We start from the raw sequence: 15,108 nt of genomic DNA on the forward strand, positions 1-15,108 counted from the left end.
GTCCTGAGCCAAGTGTGTGTGTGTTTTTTTTTTGTGTGCATATTTCACTATTTTCTACAGTAAAAACCCAGAGTGCCTCCCTCACCTGGATTGATCGCAGGTCCAGAGAAGTATGAGGGCACGGTTCTGTGACCAGGGTGAAACTTCTCTGCTGCCCCTCCGGGACTATCAGATCTCGGCCCGAATGTGCACGTGAAATAATGCACGTCCTCCCCTAAAAGCGCAGGCGACGGCCTAATAATGGTCAGAGCAGCATCATGATGCAGGTTTATCTCACAGGAGAAGCAGGATTAGGATTGATTAGGATCAATTATTCGTGCCAAATGATTCCAGCAAACTGCTTCTACAGGACTGTCTCAGAAAATTAGAATATTGTGATAAAGTTCTTTATTTTCTGTAATGCAATTAAAAAAACAAAAATGTCATACATTCTGGATTCATTACAAATCAACTGAAATATTGCAAGCCTTTTATTATTTTAATATTGCTGATCATGGTTTACAGTTTAAGATTAAGATTCCCAGAATATTCTATTTTTTTTTTAGATAGGATATTTGAGTTTTCTTAAGCTGTAAGCCATGATCAGCAATATTAAAATAATAAAAGGCTTGCAATATTTCAGTTGATTTGTAATGAATCCAGAATGTATGACATTTTTGTTTTTTTAATTGCATTATAGAAAATCACAATATTCTAATTTTCTGAGACAGTCCTGTATACATGTAAAGATGATCACATGATATGATAGGGGTAAAAAATAAGGTTTAATTAAGGCTTCAGATAATATCCTGCTTCAGTGTTGATGGATAAGTCTGCTAACGACCCTTATAGTGTTTTATTATCAATAGATAGTTTAGATGTGATCACAGGAGTCTTGAGCATCTCGTGTTGCTCGTGTCTGCAGAACGGCCTCACTGTTCATCTCTCATGCAACTCTCCCATCTGAGTTCCCAGAGAAATAACTCACACTTGTGTTCTCCGTTTGCTTTTTCTTGTAACTAAACATTTGCACACAGAATGGTTTAGAAACGCATAGCCTGAGGACAGAAATCAGTCCTTCCGTCTGTAACTATATCAGGATGCTCCAACAGCATCACATGCAAATATAACAGATTGACTGAATGTTCTGATCTAAAAATGTTCCAGGGGGGAGATGATGACGGAGACGGAGAGGTATGGAAACAAGTGTGATAAAAAAGGTGACAGCTTTGATGAGCAGTCAACGTTTAACCCATTAAACTGGCACCGGAGATAACGTGGGAGCGGATGTAGATAGGTGTGAGGAGAAAGGTGAAGGTATGTGAGCCATGCTGCTCCCTTTACAGCTTTATTTCTTTGCCTGTTTGTTGATTTTACATAAAATCTTTCCAGAGTTACAGAAATAATCAAGTGTTCATGTCTCCAAGTTGATTTATCCAAAACTTTTTTTTTTTTACAAGCTTTATTGAATAGTTCTCATATTACAAAAAACATAAACAGACAGACATACAAAACAGTCATTAATACATAAAAGTACAACAACACAGGAGCCAGGGGGATTTTTAAACAAATACATTAAATAGAGAGCATAAATTAACAGTTTTGACAGCTTTTTGGTTATTTGAGTCAGAGATGGAACTCAAGTATTGTTTGGTTTCATTCTCAAAAATTAAAAAAAGGGGTTTTGAATGACTGAATTTGGATTTATGAATATGAAACTTTGCAAGAATAATTATTAAATTGATTACAAAAGATTCTTTAGATTTGTTTCTTTCATTACTGATGAAACCGAACAATACATCTTTCCAATACAGAGTGAAGTCAGAGTCAATTTTATCTATAATAAATCGGGATACATCTTTCCAGAATTTGTTAGTGTAGGGACATTGTTGCCAAAACAGGTGTACCAGTGTTTCAGGGGACATTTCACACAACGAACAGTCAACACAAATATCTCTTTTGAATTTAAGAAGATAATTATTAGCAGGGTAATACTTATGTAACATTTTAAAAGAGATTTCCCTCACTTTATTTGTAAGAAGGTATTTGTATGGAAGAGTCCAGATGTTCTTCCAATTTAAGTCATCACCAAAACCAGACCAGTAAGCAATAACATTATATCATTTTGAAACAGGGAACGTATATTACGATTGTTACTTCTTGTGGATGTAACTAGACAAACTTTGCCCACTGAAGTTTCTTGGGGTCCAGATTAAGCAGGCTGGTCTTTCCGCCCCCTTTAAAAGAAGCAGAATTCCAGAAGGAATAGCATCTAGGACTGTAGCAAACTGCTTTGGGGTAACAGGGAAGCTAAATTTGTTAAGAAATTCAGAATAATTCAGTAATAGTCCATTATCATTGATTAACTGGTTGGATATATCCAAAACTATCTTTACTCATATCCTTCTGGTTTGCATATACAGGAATATTTCCACTCCTGCTCTACTGTCTCTTGTTGTAAAGCAGTGAACTAAAGTTACTTCATCTTAAAACCATGCTTTTTATTGGAGCTTGTTTTTTTTTCTGCATTTTTTTCCTGAATGTTTGTTGTGGAGGACTTCAGGTACAGTCAGAATAAATCTTTAGGCAACAGGTAATGTCATTGTGGAGAAAGTTTCTGTGGTATTCAAACGTGGATATGAGGCTGTATCTGATATTCTGCGTTGCATGAGCTGTTGTCAGAATGAGATTCAGTGATGTGATCTCACAAACAGCAAACAGCCGGTAACACACTCATCTTTTCCAAAGAGGAGCTTACAGGTTACAGGGAGGATGCATTCTGCAGAAATGTGAGCTGCAAAGTTGAAGGTGTGTGCATGTGCGTTTTTGTCGCAACAGGTTTTCTTCACGCCAGACAAACCCAGTAAGAGTCAAATGTGTAAAAATTCACACCATAATTTGTTGTCCGCCCAGAAAATACTGTAGTTTCAGCGTATAAAGGCTTCATGTTTGGTTTATTTTGGTAGAAAAGCTTTAAATAATTTGATCACTTTTGACTCAACATGTTCTATAAGCAGTACTGGAGTTGAGGGGGGATGAGGGGGGATGGCATCCCCCCTGAAATAAAACGGTCCAAATCATCCCCCCTGAAATAAAAACGGTCCAAATCATCCCCCCCTGAAATAAAAACGGTCCAAATCATCCCCCCCTGAAATAAAAACGGTCCAAATCATCCCCCCCTGAAATAAAAATGGTCCAAATCATCCCCCCCTGAAATAAAAACGGTCCAAATCATCCCCCCCTGAAATAAAAACGGTCCAAATCACCCCCCCCCTGAAATAAAAACGATCCAAATCCTCCCCCCCTGTAAAACTGCCATCCCTCCTTTCCATCCCTTATGTCATTTCATCAATGAATGTGGTTTTACTGCTATTTCAACATTTAGAGTCATCACCAGAAAAATAACACCAGAAAAATAACTTATTTGACAATTTCCACCTGTTTCAAGTAAATTTTCACTTGAAATAAGTAGGAAAATCTGCCAGTGGGACAAGATTTATCTTCTCATTACAAGCAATAAAATCTTGTTCCACTGGCAGATTTTTCTACTTATTTCAAGTGAAAATCTACTTGAAACAGCTGAAAATTGTATGTATGAAAATTGTATATTCTTGTTAAGATTGTGAGTTTTTGCAGTGATCCATTTTACTTATCCTGTGAAGGACAGAGTCATATTGATAAGTTCAGAAAAGTGTTTTTTATTGTTGTGTTTTGATGTATTTGATGTAAGCCCAGTGGATATTTCAATCTTACAGAAGGCTGCATTTAACTGCTGCTATGTCATTCCTGCAGTATTTCTGCAGCTGTTTTGGTCACTGCTATTATTTGTACTCTGAAAAAAATAAATCTAAGCGCATGTAAATATAACATATTTAAATCTGTGATATTAACAATTAAAAATGAAGTTTGTTACTTTACATGAATACATCTAGTTTTTAACTTAATGTGCATTTGTTCAAAAAACAAGACATTGTACATGTTTTCCTTAACCAGCAGTATTTATGTAATCCCAGGCAATCTTTACATTTACACACAAACACCAAGCAAAGATCTTGTTGTATTTACTTTTCCTTTAACAATTTTAATCTATTGGGCAGATTGACCAACGTTTAGATGAAACATGCTTTATTTATTTAAGTAGAAACCACAGTAAAAAATATCTTGCTTGATCTACTTTTAAAAATTAAGGCGACTTTTTTGCATGAGATTTTTATGTAGATCAAGAAAGACTAGTCTTTGTATAAACTACTTAATTTTTAGTATGTACAAAATTAATTTGCAAGTAAAGTCAACTTAATTTTGGTAAATAAAGTCAACTTAACACAATTAAATTGACTGTACTTGCAAAATGTATTATTTACATACAAAAAATTAAGTAGTTCATACAAAGACTAGTTTTTCTTGATCTACATAATAATCTCATGCAAAAAGTTGCCTTAATTTTTTGAAGTAGACAAGCACAATATTTGTACCAGTGTAATATATTATATTATTTGTAATCAGCACAAATGATCTGTCCCCATATGATAAAATCCACCGTCCCCCCTGATTTATTTTTACAACTCCAGTACTGACTATAAGTATACAGCCGTCACATTTAAGTGCCACAAGTGAATATAACATAAGAAAACAATTAGAGCAGCCCCGCCTTTCAGCCGCGACCTCTGACGTCACAGCACGGACATTTTGAGAGCCGCACATAAACATACGGAGCGGCCGGAAGTCACGTGACCCCGCTATCAGATTAAAAGCGCAAAAACAAAACAAAAACGTTTTTATTTCGTGTTGTTTTGAAAGGAATTTTGATTTACATCTTACTTTTGATATTGATTTTCTTTGTGTACACTATAGCCTATAATTATAATTAAACTTGAACAAACATTAGATAACAACACAGTGTGTAAAATCACTTTATATTTTTTGTTTTGTACTTTAGTACTGTCTTTACAGACAGTTTCTTCCCCCAAACTGTTGCTCTGATGAACTCTTATCATTCAGAGTCTCAGAGTAATCAACCACTGTGTAATAATAATAATAATAATAATAATAATAATAATAATAATAATAATAATAATAGCCACAATCATATCACACTCACAATCTACCACTACAGTCACTCTATTTTACTTTTTTTGATATTTTTACATTTTATATATTCTTTGTACATACGAGACATGCCTTATTTATCTGCTTTTATTTTATTCTATTATTCTATTCGGTACTTTCAACGTCTTGCTGCTTAGTTGTCCTTGCAATTGGGGATAAATAAAGTTTTTCTGAATCTGAATCTGAATCTGAATATGCTGTAACAATGCACCTTTCAATAACCATGTCTACCTCATACTGCTGCATCTTTCACTTAAAAAAAAAAGGTATATATTGTAGGAGTTTGGGAACAAAAGAGCTGAAGAACGCTTTTTGTGGACGAAGGAAAAGCTGTTTATTTCAGTCTCTCGTTTCAACTGTAACCAACGGTAACAAAACACTTACTGAAAAGTCATCATCATCATTAATAACTGCTAGATTCTTGAGAATTCTAACCTACTGAAACTAAACAGTGTCCTGATAGTGAGTGGCCACTACAATATGTTAATAAGAGCTGCCATTTGTCTATTTACTGTCTATTTACTGTACAGTGAGCGGAAATAACCGGAGTCAAATTCCCAGTCTTGTTTGACCTGACTTGGCCAATAAACCTGATTCTGATTCTTCTGATTCTGATTTAAGTCTCATATTGATTGTGGTGTGATATTACTGTAAATGACATAAGCCTATATACGTTCAACCTAAACTGAACGGTTTCTCAGCGTCATCCATTAACCTAATAATAGCAATAATACTTACATATTTGTTTCGTCACACTAAAAAGACCTCCCCTCACTTTGAGAGTTTTTTTTTTTTACTTTAATTTAGCGTTTTGTAGAACATGTAAACATCAATCTTTCCCCACTTATGGAATTCACTCAGTAAATCTCATAAATCATCACCATCCTTGCCAATATTCAAAAAACATTTAAAGAACTTTCTTATTGTTTCATCTTTGTAGTGTTTATTATTTAATCTGAGTTACATTTTCTTTTGTGTTTTTTGTGTAGCTTTTTTTTGTTTTTTATTCATATATGGAAATGATTCTATAGAAGCCACCAGGCTTCTTCCTTTCCTTGCATGTTATTTCAATGTTTTTACATTTATTGTTCAATTTGTCTTATATTGCTAAATAAATAAACTAAACTAACTATAGAGTTTTTTTAACGTGTACCTCGGTGCGAGCGAGCTTGTCGGTTTTTATTCTAGGGTTTCTCGCATGTTTGTCGTCGCACCGCGGTTGAATTGGTTTGATATTGGATATTGGATATTATGAATTAAACACCCATAAAACTTTTGTTTGACCAGATTTTGGTCAAACCACTTGTGATGTGTTCATGGTCATCTAGACTACATATCACAAAACAGTAATTATTAAAAAATCATATTATGGGCTGATTTAATGAGGTTTAATGAAAACAATCGGTTTTATGTATCACAAGTTTTATGGGTGTTGAATTCATTAAACCTCATTAAATCAGCCCATAATATGATTTTATAATAATTACTCTCTTGTGATATATAGTCTAGATGACCATGAACGCATCACAAGCAATATGACCAAAATCAGTGTTATGTATCACAATGTTAAATGGATGTTTTTGAATGTCGAATATCCAATATCCAATATCAAACCAATTCAACCGCGGTTAAAACGTGTAAAAGCTGGAGGAGCCACGCCGGTGCCCTTGGGGTTTTATTTTGTGTAAGCTCCAGAGGAAGAGGATGTGTGAGCCGGTGTGTGTCGGGGAGGTTTACCCATGGTTTACCTCGGTAAGGGGCGGGTTAACGGGCAGGTTTATGGGCAGGTCCCGTCACTCCCAGCAGCAGGACAGACATCTTCATCCACACGGACTCATTCAACACAGCGGCGAAACGCGGACGAGGGGGGAAAACTACGCTCAAGAGGTAGGTTTAAATAACTTCTATTTCCCCCCACAACAGTTTTAATCTATTTAAAAATACAAAAACCTTAAAGAAAGTTTGAATTATTCCGACTTGGGCGGTTTTTGCGGCTTGTTTACCACAGGAATCGTCTTTACTCGGTTTACTCACGCTGTCCTCAGCTCTTTTACTCATTTCCATAAACACACTGATTTGTTTAGGGTTTTTATGGAAATTCTCATCCTAAAGTTGAACAGTTGAAGTGTATAAGACTTTGTGTTCCATGTCATCGTGTTTGAGTCGGAGCTTCCGCTTGGTTCGTAACAGGATTAACGCGGAGCTGTCCATGGTGCTGAAACCTCAGGGTGCTGAGGTTTCAGCACCATGGACAGCTCCGAGCCGCTGAGGTTTCAGCACCATGGACAGCTCCGAGCCGCTGAGGTTTCAGCACCATGGACAGCTCCGAGCCACTGAGGTTTCAGCACCATGGACAGCTCCGAGCCGCTGAGGTTTCAGCACCATGGACAGCTCCGAGCCGCGCAGCTCCGAAACACTTTCAACACTTTTATCTCAATTTTCCTGGAGGAAGTTCAGCTTTTCTGCCAGGTTTTACTTCTTCATCGGGGTCGATTTGTGGAGCAGAAAAGAGTGAGACAGGGAGCCACGATCGTACCTGGAAGAAGTAGCTGTTGGTCACCTGAATCATGTATTATCACGTCTATCAATGAAAACACACACTTAAATAAAGGTTAATTATTTTGATGGGGCGGATACGGCCACAGTATCGATGTAGTGGAAAGAGCCAGTTATTTTTTTATTTTTTTATTTGGATTCTGAATAATTCAGAGATCTGACTTTCACCACTCTTTGATTTCCTGTTTATTAATATCCTCAGCATTCACTCATAACTTATGACCGACATATATATATATATATATATATATATATATATATATATATATATATATATATATATATATATATATATATATATATATATATATATATATATATATATATATATATATGGTGGAAATATGAGGAAATAATAAATCAAAGAGTGGTGAAAGTCAGATCTCTGAATTATACTGAATCTAAAAAATTATTAAATAATAATAATAATAATAATAATAATAATAATAATAATAATAATAATAATAATAATAATAATAATAATAATAATTATTAACCTTTATTTAAGTGTGTGCTTTCATTGATAGACATGATAGTACATGATTCAGGTATATATATATATATATATATATATATATATATATATATATATATATATATATATATATATATATATATATATGATGTATGAATGATTTATGAAGTGTTGGATGAAGATATAAAAGGAGTTGTTTTATACAGCATAACTGGGATTGATTTATTATAATAATAATCTCTTTATTTGTCAGTGTACAATTAGGCAATTAGGGTTAAGGGCCTTGCTCAGGGGTATAAAAGTGGTATAATGTTTGGTTTCCATCCGCGAGACTTCGAGATTTCATACCTGACTGTGTTTGAAGACATTAAAACAGCTTTACTCTGTAAAAGTTACCTTATCTCTGAAGCCAAATTGTTGGATTAATGTTCAAAGACTCAGTTTGAAGTTAATTTTCTTCTTATTATTGTCTGAATAATTCGCGCTGAGCTGATGCTTGTGTGTTGTACTCGTTCTTATTCGTTGTTCCCACCGCGTTGAATTCGGCAGTAAGTCTTTACTAATATTCGTCTTTGTGTGAGTTTGTACCGTTTAACTGGAGTTCATAAGAGCAGAAAACCTTTCATATTCAGGTTAAACCGATGCAGCTTTCAGATGTTCAGATGTTTCACAAGCGCCTGCTTTGGCTTTCTCTGTTCTCTGTGACGTTACTGCAGAAAAGTGTATGTTTCCTGTTACAGTAACAGCTGTAGCTTAAATCACATGACCATTACATCCTGCAGTGACGTCAGCGGCTGTACAATTAGGCAGTTAGGGTTAAGGGCCTTGCTCAGGGGTATAAAAGTGGTATAATGTTTGGTTTCCATCCTCGAGACCACCTCTGTAACCACTAGACTACCCCCTCCCTTTAGTTTACTATCTCTTCTTATTGTTTACTACCATTTACACTGAATAGTCTAAACTCCCATGAGTTTTTTCCATCTGTATCCAGGTGAAAATTAGAACCTTTATCAGTTAGTAAAGAAAACATCCAGGCATCCGTGAAGGGAAGGAAGTTTGACTAAAACCAAACATTATGTGGTTGTTGAAGGAAGTTGTATCTGTTGCTCCACACCCGAAGTGACACTGGTGTGTTTTAGTTTCTCTCCTTTACTGAATTCTCTAGGGATAAAATGTTATGATGAGCATGAACCAGAGTGGGTAAATAATCAGTTCCCTGGTGGGAAAAAAGCATCCTTCTGTTAATAGCATAGCTTAACTCCATCCTCACTCCCCCCCACCGCCACCTCCTCTGTCGCTTCATCATAGAAAGGTGAGAAATTACCACCAGCCTCCAACCCAGCCCTGCTACATTTGTTGAGAACACACATTATGCACAAAAACACTCACCTTTTCTATCGTGTGAATACTGTGGAAGCAATTGTATTTCTTTCGGTCACTCATATTTTAGGTTAGAGTAGGGCTGTGCGATTAATCGATTTTAAATCTAAATCGGATTTATTAATCAAGCCGATGTTAAAAAAAGGAAAATCGGAAAATGGATTTTCCTTTTTTGCAGCTGGCTGCATTACAGACAGAGCTCGTCTAGTCTTTGTTTGGTCAAGAAAATTGTAAATGTTGTCACTTTACTAAACTCAAGGAGGATTTACAGTATCTTTCAATTGCATTTCATTCCCAATAGAGAAATTTGTTTGCTATTTTTCTTTAAAAATAAAGATAAAATATTTGAAACAATTTATTCCATTGTCTTTTGTAGTTTTACCAAAGAAATCGAAATCGAAAATCGTGTTTTCAGAGAAAAAAATCGGGATTTTATCTTTGTCCAAAATCGCCCAGCCCTAGGTTAGAGTTATCTTCTTTTAGTCACTGGGGAGGTTTTTATTCACAAGTCAGGTTAATTAGCTGGCACAAATGAATTAGTTTTAAATATCAAGGTTTATCTTTTTTCAACAATTCCTTTTCCATTTTTAAACGATATCTCACAAGCCCTGTAGGCGTGGTAAGTTCTGCCGATAGAGGTGCTGGATAAGTTCATGTGATTTTAAAGTTGAGGGAGAAAATGAGTGGAACAGTGGAGTTTGTTACATTTCACTTTCGCCCTTTGAATCAAAATCTTCTCCAATTTTCTTTTTTTCACTATAATTTGAAAAACCCGCAGCAGCCAGTAACTTTGCATAAGCAGCGTGAAACCGCTCGTACAGATTTGCTTGTGTGAAACTTAGAAAAATTAGATTTAGTATTTCCCAACGACTTGATTTGAAGCCCAGAACGTGAACCAGCTTCGAGCAAAAATTGTCTCGTCTGGCATCTTAATGCAACTGGAAAGTGTCTTTTGTAGTCTGGCGCTAAAGCACAACTTGTAGTGATGGTTTTGTTGACAGTTTTCTTTACAAATCCACTGGTCCACATGTAAATAAAGCACTAGTCCGCCCAGAAAATACTGTAGTTTCAGCGTATAAAGGCTTTGCGTTTGGTTTATTTTGGTAGAAAAGCTTTAAATAATTTGATCACTTTTGACTCAACATGTACTATAAGCAGTACTGGAGTTGAGGGGGGATGAGGGGGGATGAATAAAAACGGTCAAAATCATCCCTCCTTTCCATCCCTTATGTCATTTCATCAATGAATGTGGTTTTACTGCTATTTCAACATTTAGAGTCATCACCAGAAAAATAACACCAGAAAAATAACTTATTTGACAATTTTCACCTGTTTCAAGTAAATTTTCACTTGAAATAAGTAGAAAAATCTGCCAGTGGGACAAGATTTATCTTCTTATTACAAGCAAAAAAATCTTGTTCCACTGGCAGATTTTTCTACTTATTTTAAGTGAAAATCTACTTGAAACAGGTGGAAATTGTTGTTTTTTCCAGTGAGGAGTCTTGTTTTAAGTGTAATGAGATATTTTTTTACTAAAATGTAACTGGTCCACATGTAAATAAAGCACTAGCAAACAAAGCAAAGTCCAACGAGAGTAAGACGAGGGATGCTGGTTGAACAGAAACATTTTATGATGAAGGAAAGACATTTGAAAGATGTAAATGATTAAGATTGTTCTCTTTGCTGTTGAACATTTCCTGTTTTAGCTGAAGAGAAAGCTAAACACAGTGTTGTTTTTCACTCTTTGTGTGTCTTTCCCTTCACACACCAACACTCAGACGCTCCTGTAACGTGACCCTAATGCTCCGTCAGCCTGTCATTTCTAGGATGCCTGATATTTATACCTTTTATTGATCAGCATAAAATGGCAGAGGTGAAGTAACCCAATTCCTGTGGTGGCAGCACTCTGGAAATGCTCCTCCATTACCTTGACAGCAAGGTTAATAACATTTCAGCACTGAAAGTATACAAACAGAATTTAAAAAACACAATGAACAGTTTGTTTGCTGTTGGTGTTTGTTTGTACATGAGGATGTTGCATTTCAGCCACATGTGCTAAAATGGTGCTGTGTGTCTCATGTACTGTACGTGCACCTTTACAGTATTTCAGTGCATGCAAGCATATATGTTCCTGTCAACATTGTGTACAACTGAATGTGTGTAAACTAGGAATGGGTGATATTTTACCGTTCACGATAAACCGTCAAAAAAATTCCCCACGGTAAGAATTTGTATCTCAAGGTAAAAATGATAAATTCCCGTTGATGACGTTTTTGTGTAAAACTGATTTATGGAAGGAAGGAAGGAAGGAAGGAAGGAAGGAAGGAAGGAAGGAAGGAAGGAAGGAAGGAAGGAAGGAAGGAAGGAAGGAAGGAAGGAAGGAAGGAAGGAAGGAAGGAAGGAAGGAAGGAAGGAAGGAAGGGAGGGAGGGAGGGAGGAAATGAGCCTGAAAGAAAGAAAGAAAGAAAGAAAGAGAAAGAAAGAAAGAAAGAAAGAAAGAAAGAAAGAGAAAAAGAGACAGGAAGAAAGAAAGAAAGAAAGAAAGAAATAAAGAAAGAAAGAGAAAGAAAGAAAGAAAGAAAGAAAGAAAGAGAAAAAGAGAGAGAAAGAAAGAAAGAAAGAGAAGAAGAGACAGAAAGAAAGAAAGAAAGAAAGAAAGAGAAAAAGAAAGAAAGAAAGAAAGAAAGAGAAAAAGAAAGAAAGAAAGAAAGAAAGAAAGAAAGAAAGAAAGAAAGAAAGAAAGAAAGAAAGAAAGAAAGAAAGAGAAAAAGAAAGAAAGAAAGAAAGAGAAAAAGAGAAAAAGAAAGAAAGAAAGAAAGAAAGAAAGAAAGAAAGAAAGAAAGAAAGAAAGAAAGAAAGAAAGAAAGAGAAAAAGAGAAAAAGAAAGAAAGAAAGAAAGAAAGAAAGAAAGAAAGAAAGAAAGAAAGAAAGAAAGAGAGAAAAGAAAGAAAGAAAGAAAGAAAGAAAGAAAGAAAGAAAGAGAAAAAGAAAGAAAGAAAGAAAGAAAGAAAGAAAGAAAGAAAGAAAGAAAGAAAGAAAGAAAGAAAGAAAGAAAGAAAGAAAGAAAGAAAGAAAGAAAGAGAAAAAGAGAAAAAGAGAAAAAGAAAGAAAGAAAGAAAGAAAAAAAGGTAAATTCCCGTTGATGAGGTTTTTGTGTAACAAACATGGAGGATCTGAGAGTGAGATAGATTTATAGTTACAAAGGTGGAGTTGAATTGTTTTTTTTTTATAGTCATTTTTATCGTTATCGGGATAAATGCCAGAAATTATTGTGATACATTTTTTTGTCCATACCGCCCATCCCTGCTGTACGTGCACCTTTACAGTATTTCAGTGCACGCGAGCATATATGTTCCCGTCAACATTGTGTACATCTGAGTGTGTGTAAACTAGCAACGTGCTCAGAGCAGCGTGTTGACAGGTGTGTGTTTGAATGTGCACAAGAGAAGAGTAAAGGTGTGTGTGTGTGTGCTCGTTGAAGTCTCAGGAGACTCAGAAAGCTCAGTGAAAGTGAAGGAAAAAGCAAAAACCTGTGTGATGGAAAGCAGCGAGATTGAGTGAGAGTGGTCCGTGTGTTATGTAAGGTGTGTGTGTGTGTGTGTGTGTGTGTGTGTGTGTGTGTGTGTGTGTGTGTGTGTGTGTGTTCTGTATGTGTGTGTATTGTGCATGTGTGTATTCTGTAGGCCTACAGATTAATCCTGTGGGTTTTATCCTCACTGAATGGGACAGTGGGGCTTTGCAGTGATTATCCCTACAGGCCACAAATGATTGCTTAAAATTTCCTGTGCATCCCACACTGTCATGTTTGTCTGCATGGACATCTCTCTACTCTATGGGTTGGGACAAAGTTGGCAGAGCATACTTGTTTCTTTAATATAGAGAACATATTACAATCACAATCGCAATTTCAAGAGCCGGTAAAATATGAAGTGACCTGGGTGTTTTGTTTTCTTGACTGACCGTGGCACCCCTTCATGCCTGTCCTCCCATCCATCCACATTTCTGGTTAAGCTCCCTCTCTTAGCCACAGCTCTCCGTCTGTCCGTCCTTTTTATGAATTATATAACAAAAACAGGGGGAAATAATACATTTTGGTCCGTCACCCCTGTTCAGTTGAGGCAAAAATGGCTGAATAGTGTAAACCTAACGTCTCTATTGTTGTAACATCTCACTCACCACTGTGAACTGTATTCTAAAGCTGGCTTGTCTTCTCTGAATGTTAGACGTTTTACACACTGGATGACTCTGACTTATAAGGCTCTTCTTGGCTCGGTTCCTGTTTATTTATGTTTATTTCTCCAGAGAACTAAAAGCAGTTATGCTTTAAGGTCGAATGACACTTTGCACCTGCTGTTCCTCGTGCTCGGACTAACTCGGGAAAAAAAGCTTTTAGTTTCTCTGCAATGAAAATGCCTGAACTTGTTTCATTTGAAGCCTTTCGCTCACTTCTGAAAAAACGACAACGGGAATCCTTTCGGCAGTGCCTGTGTTTTTAAACTACATGTGACCGTGTTCTTAAATTTAAAATTATCTCTGAAGTTGTTTTTTACATATTATTGAAGTCACCACTATTGCACTTTATTTGCTAACAGTTTGCACTTTCATTTTAATGTTTATTACTAGGAATGGGTGATATTTTACCGTTCACGATAAACCGTCCAAAAAATTCCCCACGGTAAGAATTTGTATCTCACGGTAAAAACTATAAATTCCCGTTGATGACGTTTTTGTGTAAAAACTGATTTATGGTTCTGCGTTAAATCGACGCGGAAGGAAGGAAGGAAGGAAGGAAGGAAGGAAGGAAGGAAGGAAGGAAGGAAGGAAGGAAGGAAGGAAGGAAGGAAGGAAGGAAGGAAGGAAGGAAGGAAGGAAGGAAGGAAGGAAGGAAGGAAGGAAGGATATGAGCCTGAAAGAAAGAGAAAAAGAAAGAAAGAAACAAGCCTGAAAGAAAGAGAGAAAGAAAGAAAGATAAATTCCCATTGGTGTAGTTTAGTATTTAGTATCTTTTAGAGCAGTGTTTTGGCTCCAAAGACTGAATGTGGTGATAGATTTATAGTTACAAAGGTGGAGTTGAATTGGTATTTTTTTATTTTATCGTTATCGGGATAAATTCCAGAAATTATCATGATACATTTTTTAGTCCATACCGCCTATCCCTATTTATTACGTGATTGCTGTTATTTGTGTTATTTGTGGACGTGTTGCTGCTCCTTCCTTGGCCAGGTCACCCTTGGAAAAGAGGTCTGGACCTCAATGGGTTTTTCTATCTGGATAAATAAAGGTGAAATAAAAAAAATAAAAATTTGCTTTAGGACTTATTTAGTCCTGTTAAAATCAAAAACCTGGCATCTTGAATGGACTTTTTCACCTGTTTGCTCCGTCACTGATGTGTTTTCTCATGTGTCAAAAATAAGGACTTTTAGGATAATTTTGCAGGTGTTTTTCCCAATGACACTCAGTGTTCAGACGTGGAAGTGGTCTCTTGTTTCCTCAGATATCTTCAGTGATTTTCCACAGCAGATTCCTCTCGGTGTGCCCTCCTGCCTCTCCATAGGGAGCGTTTCAGCGTGGTGCAGCCATATTGTCACGGCAGGCGTTGCTTTGGCAGGAAA

The 15,108-nt window shown here is 36.1% G+C and overlaps 1 protein-coding gene across 2 annotated transcripts in view; it reads left to right on the plus strand.

The window, feature by feature from the left end:
• Window positions 1-6,824: 6,824 nt before the first annotated feature.
• Window positions 6,825-15,108, plus strand: part of LOC133418300 (synaptosomal-associated protein 25-A-like) — a 72,128-nt gene continuing 63,844 nt past the window's right edge. For both annotated transcript variants that reach the window (XM_061706874.1, XM_061706864.1), the window contains exon 1: window positions 6,825-6,972. The gene's annotated coding sequence lies outside the window, so the exon portion shown is untranslated. The remainder of the gene's footprint in view (window positions 6,973-15,108) is intronic.

The sequence above is a fragment of the Cololabis saira genome, chromosome 2 (genome assembly GCF_033807715.1).
Source record: "Cololabis saira isolate AMF1-May2022 chromosome 2, fColSai1.1, whole genome shotgun sequence".
Classification (NCBI taxonomy): Eukaryota; Metazoa; Chordata; class Actinopteri; order Beloniformes; family Belonidae; genus Cololabis; species Cololabis saira.